The 17729-nt window shown below is 40.3% G+C and overlaps 1 protein-coding gene across 1 annotated transcript in view; it reads right to left on the reverse strand.

Annotated features, from left to right (window-relative positions):
- LOC109040508 (damage-control phosphatase ARMT1) overlaps nt 1-8792 on the reverse strand; it is a 67672-nt gene extending 58880 nt beyond the window's left edge. Inside the window, exon 1 of the mRNA XM_019056487.2 lies at nt 8633-8792. The gene's annotated coding sequence lies outside the window, so the exon portion shown is untranslated. The remainder of the gene's footprint in view (nt 1-8632) is intronic.
- Between the last annotated feature and the right edge of the window lie 8937 nt (nt 8793-17729).

Consider the following 17729-nt stretch of genomic DNA (forward strand, 5'->3'; position numbering starts at 1 on the left):
AGCGTCGGCCATGATGAATATCGCCGACGATGGAGCGACTCCTCTAACAAAATGTTCACCTACGCCGTAGTATCGTTTTTGAAGCGGGAAGCTTAAAAAAACGCAAATTTCTTACGCAGATTGTGAAGTTATGAGTGCATTTCAGACTTTGCCGATGCGCTCATCGTGATTTTTGAGGCATTATCTACAAGAAACAACTCTTATTTTTGCTCTAGCAAAAGTTTGCAACAGGCCCATTAATGGTTCAAAACCGCCAACAAACAATTTTAGGTAATTGTGGCAACACTGCAATGTGTTGGGCTCCTTATGTTTTACATCGATTTATGGAACTCAGTGTGAGTTTCATTATTTTCACTTAATTTGTCCAGAAATCACTCTGCAGACGGGTAAAAAGGGAGACGTGAAGCAAAAACCGCAAAAAACCCCGCAATTTTCGCTCATTTTTCAAAGTTTGGCGCCCGCCAGCGTGCTGAATTTTGCCCTTAGGCAAAAAATGTATAGAAACCTTATTATAGGAAATTTGACGAGCTTTATTTCCGAAAATAACTAATTTGTCGTCAGATCAATTTTTGGCGAGTTACAGGCCATGATCCGCAAAAAATGCCGATTTTAGGCCATTTTTGCCAAAAGGACCCCGCACACCTCTTATGGGAAGCTGCACCACGATCGATTGCCTTCTGACTTATGTTTTTCGATTCTCCTCAAGATGCTGATCAAAAGTTATGATTGCGCCAACTTTCTACGATGCACCGTTTTCGCAAAAAACCTAAGACAAGAATCAATTATTTGGCGACTATGAATAAAAAAGAACAAAGCATTTGAGGACAGGCTCGATGTAAATAAGGAAAAAACGTAGCGCGTGTCCGTCTTCTTATCTGTACCTGCCGACTCAGAGGCTATCTCTCTCCCGCACTCGCCCGGTAGACGTTCAGACTTTCCTGTTCTTATGCTCCTCAAGAATCTGATTCGGATGGTCGAGCAAAACGGCGAGCGGAATCCGAGATAAGACTGCCGCTCAGTGCGGGAGTTCCCCTGATTTGTTCACTCGAGTACTGAGATGAGGAATCTTTCTGGCTTTTTATCGCCGAATAATTGAATCTTCTCTTAGGTTTTTGCGAAAACGGTGCATCGTAGGAAGTTGGCGCAATTATAACTTTTGATTAGCATCTTGAGGAGAATCGATAAACATAAGTCAGAAGGCAATTCATCATGGTGCAGCTTCCCATAAGAGGTGTGCGGGGTCCTTTGGCAACTTTTCGGTCCGAATTTAACGGCGCGAAGTTGAAATTCGGGTTCAGCGTCAAAAATTACATAGGAATCGATGAAAACATGGCTACCCGGGATTTTTGCAGGCTCTTTTCCTTCTTTGCCTGGACTACACTGTTAAAAAAAACGAAGTGAGACTCAGCACAAGCGCGAGTAAGAACGGGCCCTCACTTCGCCGGACCGAGGAGTCACTCCGACGGAGAATCGGCTGGACGGATTTTGGGTGCCGTACGCATAGAAATCACTCCGACGCCGGACGGATTCGCGGGAGCCGCAAATTTAGGGGTTCGCAGCTAGGGGATGGTGGAAAGGGGTTAATTGTGGAAATAATTTTTGAAACCATGAAAAATAAAAATAATGAAACCATTGGTACGTGATTTAACCGATATTGAAAGTTAGAAATTTTCTACCTACATTGGGAATTGAACCCGGGACCTACCTAACACTAACCGACGACCCTACCGATTGAGCTATAGCGAACGATGCATGAAAGTGACACAAAAACGGTATTTAACGTCGATTTGAACGGGCCGCTAAAATATTTTCAATCTACCTGGATTTGTCGTGTATTTAGTTTACTTTACTATATTTTTTAACTATACTTTATTGTTTTACTTTGTTTTATTTCCTTGTTGTCTCTATTTTTTCTTCACTCTATTTTATTTTTTCAAGCACTTCATTTTTTTCTCTTTAATTATTTACTTCTCATTCCTTTACTTTGTTTTATATTTACTGTGATTTCTTTTAATACTTCATCATAATTTTTGGACTTCACTTTACTCTTAAAATTCATTCTATTCTTTAACATCATTTAGTTGTTTCCCTTATTTTATTTTTTTCTTCATCTCCTTGCTCCCTCTAATTATTTACTTCAATTTAGTCTTTGACTTCATTTTATCATATATTTGATTTACTTTATTTTATTTCTTTTCTTTTGTCTCTGTTATACCATAATTTCGACTATTCTATTATTTCCACTATTCTATTATTTTTTCTATTTTTTTCTCTTTAAATTTTTCCTTTTCATTCTGAGAGTGGTAGGCTTAAAGGGGAGGAGAGACAGTATATAGCGCTAGTGCGAGGGAGAGAAGGTGCGCGTGACTCCGGGCCGTACTGCAGCTCCGGTGCGGAGTGCTTTGACTTCACATGCAGCCCGTCTCAGCACCTACGCGCTGAACCGCACTCCCGTGTTCATTCTCACTCCGGATTTTCCGTCGGACGGAATCAACGATTTTTAACAGTGTATACTAGAGTGTCCGCTACGAGTGTGAAATGACCCGTTTTGAGCGTAGCAATCCCGTACTTAGAATGATGTTGTGATACATTCCTTAAAGAACCCGACTTTTTTCCTAGTCCCCAAAAAGTATTTCAAATTTGGGAGCATCATCAAGATGCCACCTTAAAAAAATGACAACTCGAGAACAAATAAAGCTTATGACATACGGTTTGCTCTAAACGTCTGTGAAAAGTGTGAATAATCATTTAAGTTCAATACGTAGACAACACTCTAGCTCACAGTACATGGATCGCTTTCCCTTTTTTTGTTTCTGGATTTTTCAAATCTTACATTCTGCAAGAAAACCATTTGCCATTGAAAGACACACTGAAACTTGGGCTATAAATTTGGAAAGATGGTATGGCCAAAGACCAGATGAGGTGCTCTAATGTGGTGGCCCTAAACAGGGCCGTTGGAATGGGGCAAGCCGGCCGGCTGCGAGATGTCCGCTGAGCGTGAGATGTGATCCGTGTGGTTGACGGGAGCGGAGTGATCGGAGTCCGTGTGGTCACGACGTATATAGCCGTAGTTGAGGCTGAGTCGGCCAATCAGGAGCGAGCATGGTCAGCGTCGCCAGAGGTGAGCAGTGATTGGCCGCTACAGTACTGCCGCTACAGTTCCCTGCAGTTGACACCGCAACTAGAGATCCATTGCTCTTGATCTCTATACAATATCGATATCTCGTTGCTGTCGGGCACCACCGCCGTTGCAGAGAGATAGCAGAAACCATCGATTCGATAAATAAACAATTCCAACTACAGAATAACGCTGAACGTGATTAAATAAGTAATACATTTTTTTTTGTGATTGCGGTGGCGGTTTCCATGAAAACTGGCAACCCCGCCTCTACGCGAATTCCGACGGAAATTAGGCAATGTTGTGAACCAAATGTCGCAAATGGTCAGTTTAGGTTAGCTGAGCAATAAGCCTCTCTCAACTAGTACTATCAGCCTACAAAGTTTCGTACATTCCGGGCTGGGTACATTTTTCGCCTATATGAATAACCCTCTTTTGCAGCGTCGGTCGCGCAAATCGAAAAACCAAGGGGTGCTGGCACATTTAGAGCTAAGAGTTTTCATTTGAAACAAATCCGAGGAAAATCGGTCCAGTACTTAGTTTCTGAGATCGAATTAGCACGAACTGTCCAAACTAGAGGAGGACCAAAAAAAACCTTCGGATATTACTCTACAGGGCTATCCAAAAGTCACCTACCACCTCTGTAACTTTTTTCCTGATTGAGATAGAAGTTTGAAACTTTGGCAATGTGCCTCGGTCTAAAGTAGTAACTTTTTGGTCACCCCAAAATTTTGGGGGGCTGGCCCCCCCCCCCTCTATAGGGGGCGGGGGCTAACTTTTCTTTTTCAAATAGCAACCCCCTTTTTGTGATACCTCATTGAAAAGATAATAAAAAAGACAATTTTTGGCGCAAACCGCAGGTCAGAATGTTGATTTTTGACAAAATGGCGGCCGGTAACAGTTCAAAAAGGCGGAAATTTGGCATTTCCGTTTTGTATTGGCGGATGGGTCTGAAACTCAGAATTCTGGGGTTTTTCGGGACGAGAAAAACGACTCTGGCATTATTTTTCCAGAAAAGTCAGTCCTCTTGAAAATGGCGGCTTAGAGCGGAAAGTGGATATTCAGGCTGCTTATCGTTGGATTTGTATGAGACTTGGTATCCAGGGGTATTTCAGCTTGAGAAGAACGAATCTTTCATTGGATTTTTGAAATTTCGAAAAACTTTAAAATAGCGGCGAAAAAATGACGGGAAATCCATATCACGGCTGTTTACCGATGGATTTGCACGAAAGTCGATACTCTGCTGATTTTTGGCTCGAAAAAATGAATCATTCATTTGATTTTTTAAATACTAAATAATTGAAAAATGGCGGAGGAAAAATCGGTGGTAGGGCCAGTGATATGGATTCCCCGTCCTTTTTTCTTCGCCATTTTTGAGTTTTTCGAAATTTCAAAAATCCAATGAAAGATTCGTTCTTTTCGTGCCCCGGATACCAAGTCTCATACAAATACGACGATAAGCACCCTAAAAATCCACTTCTCGCTCTAAGCTCAGGATTCTGAGTTTCAGACCGATCCACCAATAAAAAACGGAGATGCCAAATTTCCGCCATTTTGAACTTTTATCGGCCGCTATTTTGTCAAAAATTAACATCCTGGCCTGCGGTTTAGGCCAAAAATTTTCTTTTTTCATTATTTTTCGAATGAGGTGTCACAACAGGGGGGTTGCTACTTGGAAAAAAAGGTGGTTGCCCCCCTTAGGGAGGCACCGGCAGCTCCCCAAAAATTTGGGGAGGGGGGACCAAAAAGTTGCTACTTTAGACGGAGGAACATCGCCAAAGTTTCAATTTTCTATCTCAGTTAGGAAACAGTTACAGGGGTGGTAGAAGACTTCTGGATAACCCTGTGTATAAGGCTGCTGTTACTACTCACTCTGCCCCCCCCCCCCCCTTAGAGAAAAATTGGCCGAAGCAATGTCTTTTAAACATGGTACACGCTTAACTAGTGTCATGAGGTATTGATAGATTAGAAAACGCTGCTCAGGACGTCCGCAAGAGCGAAAAGTTGTTACGCGGTTATTTACACGCACCGCACCAAACAGGCTCAATGGTGTCGCGTAACGTCACGGTATTGGAGACGAAATTTCAGGTTTTATCCGATCGACGGATTTATGTGAAAATTGGTGGCAGAGGGTATTTTTCGACGGGAAACTCGAATTTTAGGTCGGATTTTCAAAATTTCAAAATCTAAGATGGCGGCCGTGGCCTAAAATGCTAAGTCGGCTCCAGTTCGACGGATTTTCGTGAAATTCGGTATCAAGGGGAATTTTTCAACGGATCAATTTTTGGTCAGATGTTCATCATTTCAAAATCCAAGAAGGCGGCCGCGCTATATAATGCGGTCCCGGCTTCTGGAACATCAATTTCCTTAAAACTTTGTGAAAAAGAAGATGAAGACGAAGATGTTGTCTTCTAATCAATGTTAAAAAGAGGGGCGGTGGCGGCTCGCGGAGCGAGTCGCAAGTTCATCGCGAAGCGAATAACTGGGGTCTAGGCATGTCAGCGAGCTAATCACGGCTAGTTATATACATAGAATCTTGATTAAATCTTCTCCAGTGGCGTTCCTTTGTGAGCAAGCGCCTTCAAACACGCACGTATGCAACACTGTTAGGTACCAAAAGGTTACTCCCCTCTCATTTGTCAGCGATTGTCATTTACCATCGGCCATGAAAAATAATGGGACTCCAATCCATCTTCTTTAGTAGAGGTGGCATGACTGGTTGTCTGAGTTTTGACAGCCAATTAAGTATCCTCTCACTTTAAAAGTAGCCTAACGTTCCTTTTAACAAACTTTAATATTAGCGAATCTTAAGAATGAGGCCAATATTAATATTCTGCCATTTTAGATAGGTACCTGGTACTTTGTGAGAGGAGGAACTATAGGTTTACCTAGCGGTGTTTGGATCGATTTGTGTGCTTTCTTACTTCATTATTCTCAACCAAGGAGACTGTTTGCTGCCATTGCATAATTTGATGACTTTCCTTCCCAATGATAACTTTTTGGGGAAAAGTATGGACAATTTCTATACATGTCATTAAAATATGCTTCTCCATAATTCAATGACATGAGATAAAAGAAAAATTACGTACAAAAAGTGATAAGTACCTAGGCCCACTATTAAAAAAGAAAAAAAAAACTTACTTAAATTTAACGGTTCTCACTATGCAAACTGTTGAGCTTTTATAATAAATGAAGCACTGAGTGCGAGAAGAGAACCTCTAGGTTATGGTGGTTTAGTATCTTTGCTAATAATTCATTCGTTGCAAGGGAAGTGAATGCATATATTACATTCAAGCTTGACTAGATTTTTTTCATGATTCTTTATTATTTTCCATAAAAGAAATTCAGGAAAAATCACCCTCCTAAACTGTTCACGACTCTTCCCGGAAGAGCGTGCATTGTACGAAATGCTGAGCAGAGACACAAGTTATGTGTTATTGCAATTAACGCCGAAATAGCTGATTTGAGTTCTACGTTTTTAGGTGACTTCCAGATTTTTTTCGATTAAAAGATTTTGATAGCAAATAAAGGGCATCTACTACATTGCATTTCAGCAGCTAACTCAAAACTGCCAAAAATCAAGTTAGGTATGTGATTGCCGACTTACACCGTCCATATAAAAAAGGCTCTGCTTCGAAAGAGACTGTTAATTTAATTCGCACCTGGGAAGCCCACTTCCTACCCTCACTATCAAACGAAATCACCAGCCATTAGTGATTTTTTGCATATAACAATAAACCCTTTTAAATAAAACTGTATGCCGTGAACTTGAAAGGAAAACAAAGCACGATCCTATTACTTCTTATATTTACTTTCATCTAATTTTGACTGGAAGGCCCCATGTTACGTCTCAGTACGGACTGAATGGCTCAAGTTCCAAGAAAAATTAAATGGTGAAATAGAGGTACCTAGAGAACCCCATAAAAATAAAAACAAGTTACTTCTAGATAAAGAGTTGGAGAGACTATCCCTGCAAGTTCAAAATGCTACCAGATCTAGTACCCCTGCAGTATTTATTACTTCTAGGTATAAAAGCTATTCCGTAGAAATTCATTCCTCTGACGGTTTACTTGATCACACAAAAACGCAAAGCCAAGAGGAAAATGCTAGGTATTAAATTCACTGAGGATAAAACGGAGTATCATAAACTGAATAAAATTGTACAAAATTGCTTAACTTGACACCTTTCAAAATAAGAAATTTGAGAGGTTCTTTTCAAGTTTGAGCCCTTTAGAGAGAGATGCCTATACTCTGTGCAAAGCTACAGTCATTCAAAAGACCAGAGCAAGTTAGTTTCCCAATGAGAAGAGGCGATAACACCTGGGCAACCAATCCATCCACTATAAAATAAAATCCTATTTCCCGCTCCTTTGTAACGGGTAATCACCGCAACCGCTGCATAAATCTCTGTGCGGTTTTTTTATAGGTGTGCAGCATGCGCTCGCGGAGGTCAGCCACTAATTTATTTCGCGCTCTCGGCCTCCTTACCGCCGCTAGGGCGGAAAGAATAGGTAATAAAGAGGAACATCTGCCTGACGAGAAGCATGCTTCTCATCTTAAAAATGTGTTTCAACCTCATCCCGGTAAGCATGACAAAATTAACAAAAGTTGGGATATATTGCCTTCATGCCATCATTAAAAAGAAAGCTCTCCATAATTATAATGATGTTTCATGCAGTCTTGTTGAAACTTTACTTTCAGCTCCAGCGAGTGATTGGCATTGATGGCATTTTGTGATAAGTTTAGATGGGGAAAAGGTATTCAATGTAAGCCTGGTAACTTGAGAGCTTATCCGAACTTTCAGCATGCTTTCAGATTTTTTCATGAAGTGGTTCACTGGGAACACCTGCCACTTAAGTACTCTGCAGTAATTTTATGTCACTGACCAATTGATAAAGGTAATAGACCTGAGAACTTATTGATTCCTCAAAAAGGAACCTCTTCATACATAAGAGTAATTTTAGATACAAGAAGTAAATTAAGAGGCCATTAAAAAAGCAGCCCTTGAGTATGCAGGGGAAACAAATGCAATGCTGCTATCACTAGAATTAAAGAAGCATGAAAAGTTAAGAATACTGAAGAAGCTTTAAAATCATTGTCAATGCGTTTGAATGGGTTGAACCATTCTCGGCTAAGTACAAGGGTACCATGTGAATAAGAGTGAAAAAGATGAATGATAAAAATAAGGCAAACATGGACACCTGGATCAAAATCTCAGATGATCCAAGATATCTAATGGGTAGTAAGATCAACCTACTTAGCCACAAAATACGTTCTCACTCAATTGGTCAGGACTTTGAAAAGAACGTAGAAGAAATCGCAGAAAATTATATTTTGATTTAAAGACTGAAAGGAAAGTCCTATGAGAAAAGGAGAGAGTTCTATTGCGAAGGTAATAATTTGAGAGCACAAAGAAGTAGAGACAACGAGAGTAATTCACACAAAAATAGGAGATTTGAGTATTATAATGGGTACCGTAATTGACGGAGATAAAAGCTTGCGAAAAAGACTCACCTATTCTGTGTCAACTGAGGAACTATTCAAAGGCAATTTGTAGGCAAGCCGGTCTGGGATTACCTGTTCCACTATAAGCACCCTTCTTCCACCAACACTGGTGTCGGACTGAGAGACTGAGACTGACTGCTGACTGGCTGACTTTGTGACCAAAAACCGTATGGTATGACTCTGAACCTCTGAACCTGATAACTTGCCGCAGCCGCAGGCCGCAGCTACAAGACATCAAGAGAATAAATAAAGACCCCCAACTCCAGTAGCGGCGACACTAGCGATTCATGACACAGAGTGTCTAGTGAACTAAACTGACGATCGGGTTCTCTCTAACTCTTGAGTGAGAAGGAAAGGTACTCTATGGCCTTGTCTCCACGGCGCAACTGTTGAGGGAAGTTGGCGCAACTGTTGAAGGAAGGAAGTGTCTCAAAAATGTTTCACTTATAACATGCTTATAACAGAAACTTTCAAGGTCGGAAACCTGGAACCTCAACAGTTGTTTACCTTCGTATTTTGAATTGATAACCGCTGGTTACACGTGAAGCGGGAGTTTATTACGGGTGTTTTATTTTGGAGCGGTTAATATTTAGAAATATTTATATACATTTCAGTATCAATTTTACATTTTCGTTTGTAGCATATCACTACAGCAGAAAAATAAAATTTTATCGAATATATTTTATATATCGGTAGAGTCCCTTTATACCCAGAGTTAAGACAACTCACTTTTGGTTGAGCTGAAAGTGGCCTAAAAAAAAATCCAATTCTGATTGATTCTCGCTCATGGAGGCCGAAACGAGTGCACCAAGATGGCGGTACCTCGAATGTGAACAAGAATAATGAAAATATTACCTAATTGTGGTTTATCAAGAGTGAATTGTTATTTCCATAGGTCTAAAATGAAAATAGATTAAGAAATTATTCACAAACCAATCTAATTTTCGTTTTAATTGATCAATTTGTTGATGTTGTTGTTTTTGTGTGACAGACATCGCAGGATTCCTGATCCTTATCCCTCAATATCGTTCGTTTAGGTGCACTCGTTTCGGCCTCCATGGCCAGCCAAGGCCGGCTGCCAGTCAGCTGATAATCGAGTTGTCTTAACTCTGGGTATAAAGGGACTCTAACAGAGTGAGCCGGTAAGAAAACTTAATATAGAGTAACTAGTCGTGATTTGGTCGTGATTCATAGAGAAAAAAAAGAGGTGTTTGCATTTCGGGCATCTTGGAATTTTTTTGATGACTTAGGTCGGTACAGCGACGTTTATCATCTATTTCCTTGGAAATGATATAATTTATGGAAAAAAGTCATTCCATAAAAAGTGCTTGAAAAAAATATCATGAGTTGATTTAAGCAAAAAAATGGGACATTTTGGTCCGTTTTTCATACTTTGAATTCCGAATTTCGCTGGCCAGGTTGTACCGACCAACGTCATAGGGTAAACAAACCTCAAGATGCAAAGACCTCCTTTTTTTCTCTATGGTCGTGATTAGCTCGCTTTGCGAGCTGACACGACTCGCGCCGCGAGCCGCCACCGCCCCGCATAGTTTTTAACATTGATGAGAAGACAACATCTTTGTTTTAATCTTCTTTTCCACCAAGTTTTACAGAAATTGATGTTCCAGGAGCCGGGACCACATTTATGTGCGGGGCCAGCATCTTTGATTTTGAAATGTTGAAAATCTGACAAAAAAATTCGAGTTTCCCGTCGAAATACACCTCTCAATACCGAATTTCACAAAAATCGATGGAATCGGAAGCCGAGATGGCAATATAGACCACGTTTGCCATCTTGGATTTTTGAATTTTGAAAATCGGACCTAAAATTGTAATTTCCCGTCAAAATATACCCCCTATTACCGAATTTCACAAAAATCGATGGATATCAGGAAACGATATAGCATTTTAGATCACAGCCGCCATCTTGGATTTTCGAATTTTGAAAATCTGACCAAACATTCGAGTTTCCCGTCGAAATGTAACCTCTAATACCGAATTTCACTAAAATCGATGGATCATGAGCCGAGATAGCTTTTTAGGCCACGGCCGTCATCTTGAATTTTGAAAATCTGACCAAACATTCGAGTTTCCCGTTGAAAAATACCTACCATGGTTCCAATTTTCACAAAAATCCTTCAAAAAATACCTCCTAAAACCTCAAATTTCGTGTATGAGGCTGTGACGTCACGCGACAGGATTGAACCTGTTCGGCGCGGTGCGCGTAAACAACCGCGTATCTCCAATGCAATACTATAGGGAGAAACAACTTTTCGCTCTTGCGGGCGTCCTAGGCAGCGGATTGGAATCGGAATAGTTTTGATCAACTCCTCACGACAATTGCTAAGCATGTACGAAGATTAAAGGAAATCGCTTCGGCCAATCTTTTTTCTAGGGGGGGGGGGGGGGGGGGCAGAGTGAACCGGTGAGGCAGCTTTATACAGGGTGTCCCAAAAGTCCCTTCCACCCCCTCTAAAATTTTACCTAATTAATATTTTGAAACGAAACTTTGGGGATGTTCATCGATCGATGTAAGCTACTTTTGGGGCCCCCCAAAATTTTCGGGGCCCCCCGTGGGGAGGGGCTGCGGACCCCAACTTTTTTTTTTCAAATGGCAACCCCTATCTTGTGATACCTCATTCGAAAGAGCATTAAAAACTAAGAATTCTGGCGCAAACCGCAGATCAATATCTTAATTTTTGACCGAGTTATGATAGGTCAAAGGTCAAATTTGACCTATTTTCAAAAAATCATAACACCGGTTCAAATTATCGTAATGAAAAAAATAAAACGGGAAAATTTACCACATTGTAAGCACTTTTAAGGAAAAATCACAGAAATTACTTCAAACTAATTTTAAGGGGGGTTTCGGACCCCCAAATACGCCAATTCAAGGGTCATTCAATTTTCCCGCGAAATAAGCCAATTTCCCCCAGATTTGCCTCCACATTAGTTCAGTAAGGTCAAAATCAGTTCAACATTACGTTGGCAAGTCCCCAAATTTTGGGAAAAGTTAAAAAAAACGAAATTAAAGGTGATTAAATTTGACCGTTTAAATTTTTTTTTTAACTTTTCCCGAAATTTGGGGACTTGCCAACGTAATGTTGAACTGATTTTGACCTTACTGAACTAATGTGGAGGCAAATCTGGGGGAAATTGGCTTATTTCGCGGGAAAATTGAATGACCCTTGAATTGGCGTATTTGGGGGTCCGAAACCCCCCTTAAAATTAGTTTGAAGTAATTTCTGTGATTTTTCCTTAAAAGTGCTTACAATGTGATAAATTTTCCCGTTTTATTTTTTTCATTACGATAATTTGAACCGGAGTTATGATTTTTTGAAAATAGGTCAAATTTGACCTTTGACCTATCATAACTCGGTCAAAAATTAAGATATTGATCTGCGGTTTGCGCCAGAATTCTTAGTTTTTAATGCTCTTTCGAATGAGGTATCACAAGATAGGGGTTGCCATTTGAAAAAAAAAAGTTGGGGTCCGCAGCCCCTCCCCACGGGGGGCCCCGAAAATTTTGGGGGGCCCCAAAAGTAGCTTACATTGATCGATGAACATCCCCAAAGTTTCGTTTCAAAATATTAATTAGGTAAAATTTTAGAGGGGGTGGAAGGGACTTTTGGGACACCCTGTATAGAGTAATAAAATAACTAGCTGCTTCAGCTTGTTACGCTCGCTTGCGCCGCTAGCCGGTGGCCTCGCCCCCTGAAACCCCAGTCACTCGCTCCGCGAGTAAGTAAATGTTGGCTCCCTTAGCGAGCCAAATTTTGCTACTATGAGTAATTAGTGACGCGACGCGAACCGCTCAAACGCAAGCCAATTTTCTTTGTTTTCTAGTAACACATCCATCAGCTCTTCTGGAGGTGGGGTAGTACCAATGACTCCCTCAAATTCTTGCCTTTCTGCAAACCCATCTGCCACAGTTGTACATCACGTGTTCCGCCGAATCACGTTGGTTGCATTGGGTGCATTGATCAGAGTTTTTGATCTTAAAGCGATGAAGAAAAGCCGCAAAAGAACCATGACCAGTCAGCAACTGAGGTGTCGTGAAGTTTACTTCTACAAACTTGCTCCTCATCCACAAATCAAGATCAGGAATCAGTTTTCGAGTCCATTCAGCTCTCCGCGTGTACGAATATCATCTATCTTTCCAAGCGTCGTACATCATTTCTTCAGCCATCCTCAGGTCTTGCGTCAATCTGGTCTTGTGTTCGAGTAGAAGTAAATCCAGTGGAGGGATTTTGGCTGGCACGCACGTCTAGCGCCTCTTCTGACACAGTTCTGTAGGCCCTTGTCACTTTCGTGTTTGCATCTGATTGTTGTAATGTCTGAATAAGACTCCCCCCAGTCAGTCCGCAATATTTTAAAAACATTTTAAAAATATTTTCATTATTGCTATTAAAATATCCTCTGAAAAATATTGATACAACTTTTTTAAAATAGTTTTAAAGAATATTTTTGAAAAAGTTTTAAATAACATTGCTAAAAGATTTTGAAAATAATTGGAAAATACTTTTAAAAAATAATTTACATAGCAAAATTGTAAAAATATTTAATGTAATTATTTATAAAATGAAAGCATAAAAATATTTTTATAATATTGTCACGTAAATAATTTTTAAAAAATATTTTCCAACTATTTTCAAAAATATTTCAAAACTTTTTAGAGTAATATTTTGAAAATATTTTCTCAAAAATATTTTGAAAATAATTCAAAAATATTGTCTGTAAACATTTTTAAAATATTAATAAAAAAGTTTTGAAAATATTTTTAAAGTATTTTTTAAAAATATTTACAAACATATATTTTTGAATTATTTTAAAAATATTTTTTAAAAATATTTTCAAGTCCTTATTTTCAGTTATTATGAGGTGTTATTTACATTAGTGTAAATTTAATGTAAGTACCTATTACGTGAGATCGAAAAAAACAAATAACAGGAACGAGCCGCGCACTGACGCAACGCATGCTATAACTAGAGTCCCTTTATACCTACTGAGAGTCAAGACAATGCGAATCCATTTCTGATTGGTTACCCGGATTTTAGGCCTTCACAGTGTCACAAACGGGAATAAAGATTACATTTTCAACAATTGCAAAGATTATAATCTGGAATGGACCGAGGAATTTCGGGTTCGACAAGGAACAAACGGAATGAAAGAAGGGACGGAGAAAAGAATTTAAGAATGAGCCGATCAAAGATTACGAAAAACGTTCAATTTCTGTAATCTTTATTCCCGTTTGTGACTCCATGAGAGGTGTTGTCTTGAATCTCAGTATAAAGGGACTCTAGCTATAACAGGCGTGATTTTAACCCGGCCCACCATGAGCTCTCTGTGGCTCAGTGGCTAGAGTGCTCGGCTACCAAACCCGCGGCCCAGGTTCCAGTCCGCACGAGGGCGTCCGGGTGTTTTACGCTCCTAAACGTCGCAGGAATTCAGGTAAGTGGTTTAAAATGTTCAGCACTTGTGTATTTCATGTTTCAAATGTAATAAAATTGCAGTACTACGAAAATGACGAAATTTGCCTGTAGTTACACATCTACTTGACAGAGCGCGCTGAGTATACAGAAGGGAATAGTGTCAATAACCATTGATAGAGCGCGCATGGTATACAAATAGGTAAACATTCCGGTAAAATATTTTCGATAAAATATTTTGAAAATATTTTTAAAATTTTCCTTGAAAATATTTTTAAAATTTTCCTTGAAAATATTTTTAAAATTTTCCTTGGAAATATTTTTAAAATATGTACATGGAGTTAACATGTAGCAATTTTGAAAATATTTTGACAATGTTTTAAAAATAAATACAAAATAATGTCAAAAATGTTTTAAAAATGTTTTAAAAATATTGCGGTGCTGACTGGGCCGGGAGAAACACTTTTTACATTTCGAAATTTTCTTGAAATGCAAACACTCTAATTCCTGTCGTTTTGCGGCGGTGAGGGCAACGTCACTATTATCCGATAGAGAGCCCGTTAATGGTTTATTTACCACCGAGTCTCTGTCAGATGTAGTAGTCGTGTTATCTCTCTGCCCATCAATCATTGAATCAATCGCTGAATTGTCTTTCCGGTTTCTAGAACCGGGGTTTGACTCATTCCTTGTTATAGAACTTTTCATAATGTGAACAAAACAATTAATCGACGTTTCGACGGTGTAAGTGTGTCGGCAATCACATAACTCGATTTTTGGCGGTTTTGAGTTAGCTGCAGAAATGAAGTGTAGTAGATGCCCTTTACCTGCTATCAAAATATTTCAGTCGAAAAAAAACTGGAAATCACCTAAAAACGTAGAACTCAAAACACATATCTCGGTGTTAATTCCAATAACACATACCTAACTCGTGCCGTCGCGCCGCATTTTTACACAACGCGCGCTCTCTTGGGAAGGTTCGTGAACAGTTTAGGAGGAAAAATTAAAAGTTAGTACGTCACGGAATCGTCAAACAACAAAAAACATTGTTATTGTGTTAACATCTAACATCTAATCCGACGGATAACTGAGTAATCGTCCGCTTATTTTTATCTTCATTTCATTTTAATTCGTAATTCGACGGCGTAAGTCAGCAATAATTATTAGTAATTATGTGATCATAATTATCTCGTTCACGGTATCTGAAAACCTCCGCCTCTACGTTATTTTTTTTAAAGGAGAACCTCGACACATTTGATATCATTTCTTGCAGTTTATACAGAATTTTCTTCTCATAGAGAAGAAAACTCACCGCAGTTTTAAAGAATTGCCATTGAGTAGTTTTCCGTTTAAAAAATGAAGTATGACAGGAAGTCTGCGACGTCGTAAACCGAGTAATAAGATTGCCAACTTACGCCGTCGAATTATTTTCCGGTGTCATACGAAAGATTCGCTACCAAATAAAGTTTGTTGAAAGGAGCTTTAGGCTACTTTTAAAGTGAGAGGAATCTTATTCAGTCTTCATATTCAGTCAACATCGGCAAAGAATAGGTTTGAATCAGTAATTCGCCAACCACGTAACTCGAAATTCAGTGTTGGACGTTAGTTCCACAAACACATAACTCGGTTTTTCGGTCATTTCTCCAGAAAGACGAGCATATATTATTCAAAATGATGATAGAGTCTTTTAGAGCATCTTATACTTACTGTCTCGTCTCCAAGAATTGTTTCCTCTCTACCTTCAAAGATGAGGAATGTAGAGAGTTTTTTCCCTCTCCTGAAAAATCGCGTTTTCCGAATCATGCGATTGCCGACTTACACCGTCGTTTTGTCAGAGTTATACTCTACGGTGTAACAGATGTCACATCTATTAATTACAACCTGATGTTCACATTTCAATAACACAGGGGTTACGGCCCTTGTAAGTGCCCCCCCCCCCCCCCCTCCGCGCACGGCTCTCTCAGCCTCCTCAGAGACTGTCGGCCTCCTCCCAGTAGGTAGTTTCTCGTCGGGCAGGAGCACCGACCCAGGGTGTCGGATGTGTGTCCCCTGGTCTTCGTTCCTTCCGTCCGAAGAACTGACGAGTTTGCCTGCCCGGGGGGGGGGGGGGGGGCAGCTAGACTGTAGACGGTGTTCATCCATTGATCTCTATCGTTTGTATCCTCTCTTCGCTGTTTAGGTTTCCTTGGCTATTTTCCTGCATGCAATTCGCCACGATGTGGCCCTCTTGCTTGCACCGTCTGCAGCACTTACTGGAATCGTAGGAACTGTTACAGTCTCTCTGGTAGTGTCCTTTCTCATGGCATCGGTAGTACGTGTTTGTTCCAACATACAATCTGACCGTGCAGCTTATGTATCCAATACTGACTCGCCCTTTCTTCAAAATCTCTCTTGCCTTCTTTCCATCTGCATCATCACAGAATACTAATTTTTTCCCCCATCGATTAGGTTGGAACAACTGAATATTGCGCATCTCAAGTCCGCTCAACGAAAGCTCCTATTTCATCTCCTGCTCGGCGAGGGTTTCATCGATCTCTGCTATCACCAGACGCACTAACGGTTGCCGACTGGTTGCTGTGAACATAGACTCCGTTAGTTTGTCCCGTATCTTGGTGGCGTCTTCCATACTGCTGACTATTAGCTGGTATATTGTAGCTCTTTTGTGCCTTTCAGTATTTTGGCATCGACAATCTTCGCACTCTGAGTACCGACGCAACCTCACACCGCTTTCACAATATCGCCATGAGAGCGTCCTCCCATAGAGACTACCACCGTTGGGCGTTTAGGAGTTTGAGCCTCTTTTGGTTCCTCCACTCTGTTTATTTCTTAGTGGTACTTCCTGTCCTGTCACGATTTCCGAGCAGGGGGAATTCCTCTCTCTCCGATTTCCCCACCACTCTGGCGAAGGATTGTGCCTGATCATGTCGTCCCAGCTTTTGCCGTGGCTTTGGTATTGGTATGACAGGCTCCTCTTTGTGCTCTTTGTTATTTTGTTTCTCTCTTCTTTTTACGTCCAAACCACACAGCGTTTGTGTTGTTCGTTTTCTGCGACTACTTTTCGTTTCTCCGATTGCAGGCCTCTTAGCCTTGTGCAACAAATGAATTACGATTTTGGCATGTCTATAAAGACCCTCTTCATCACATCGATCATTCCACACTAGTCCAGTTGCGGGGGATCAAAATCATGCGAATAGCGGGGTAAATTGGGATACACGATTCTATTGTTTTAAGTTGTTCATTTGGGTATACAGAACGCTCACAGAAAAGTCCTCATGAATCCCAAGGTAGATTTACACAGGCATGGACAAGTTGAAAATCCGGCCTCTGATTGGCTCTCTAGTGGCCCCTTAACGACCGCCATTTTTATGCTTTCATTATTGTGATTGGTTGGTGATTTATTGGTTATGTTGCTCCAGTTTGGTAATAATTCGTTATTTAAGTTTTGGAGATAATTCAATTGTACCCGAGGATCTTATTACCTACCATTGTTAATGTGTTATAGTGTTTTGATGTTTAAATGGAGCAATACATTCATGAAGTTGAGATTAGGGTGGTCGAACAGGCCCCTTAACCTACGTTACGAGGTCACGTGACACGTACTGAGGCTCATGGGAAATTTTCAACTTGTCCATACCTGTGTTAATCTACCTTGATGAATCCGAGGTGTGCTAAACCCAGGG

The sequence above is a fragment of the Bemisia tabaci genome, chromosome 1, assembly GCF_918797505.1.
Source record: "Bemisia tabaci chromosome 1, PGI_BMITA_v3".
Lineage (NCBI taxonomy): Eukaryota > Metazoa > Arthropoda > Insecta > Hemiptera > Aleyrodidae > Bemisia > Bemisia tabaci.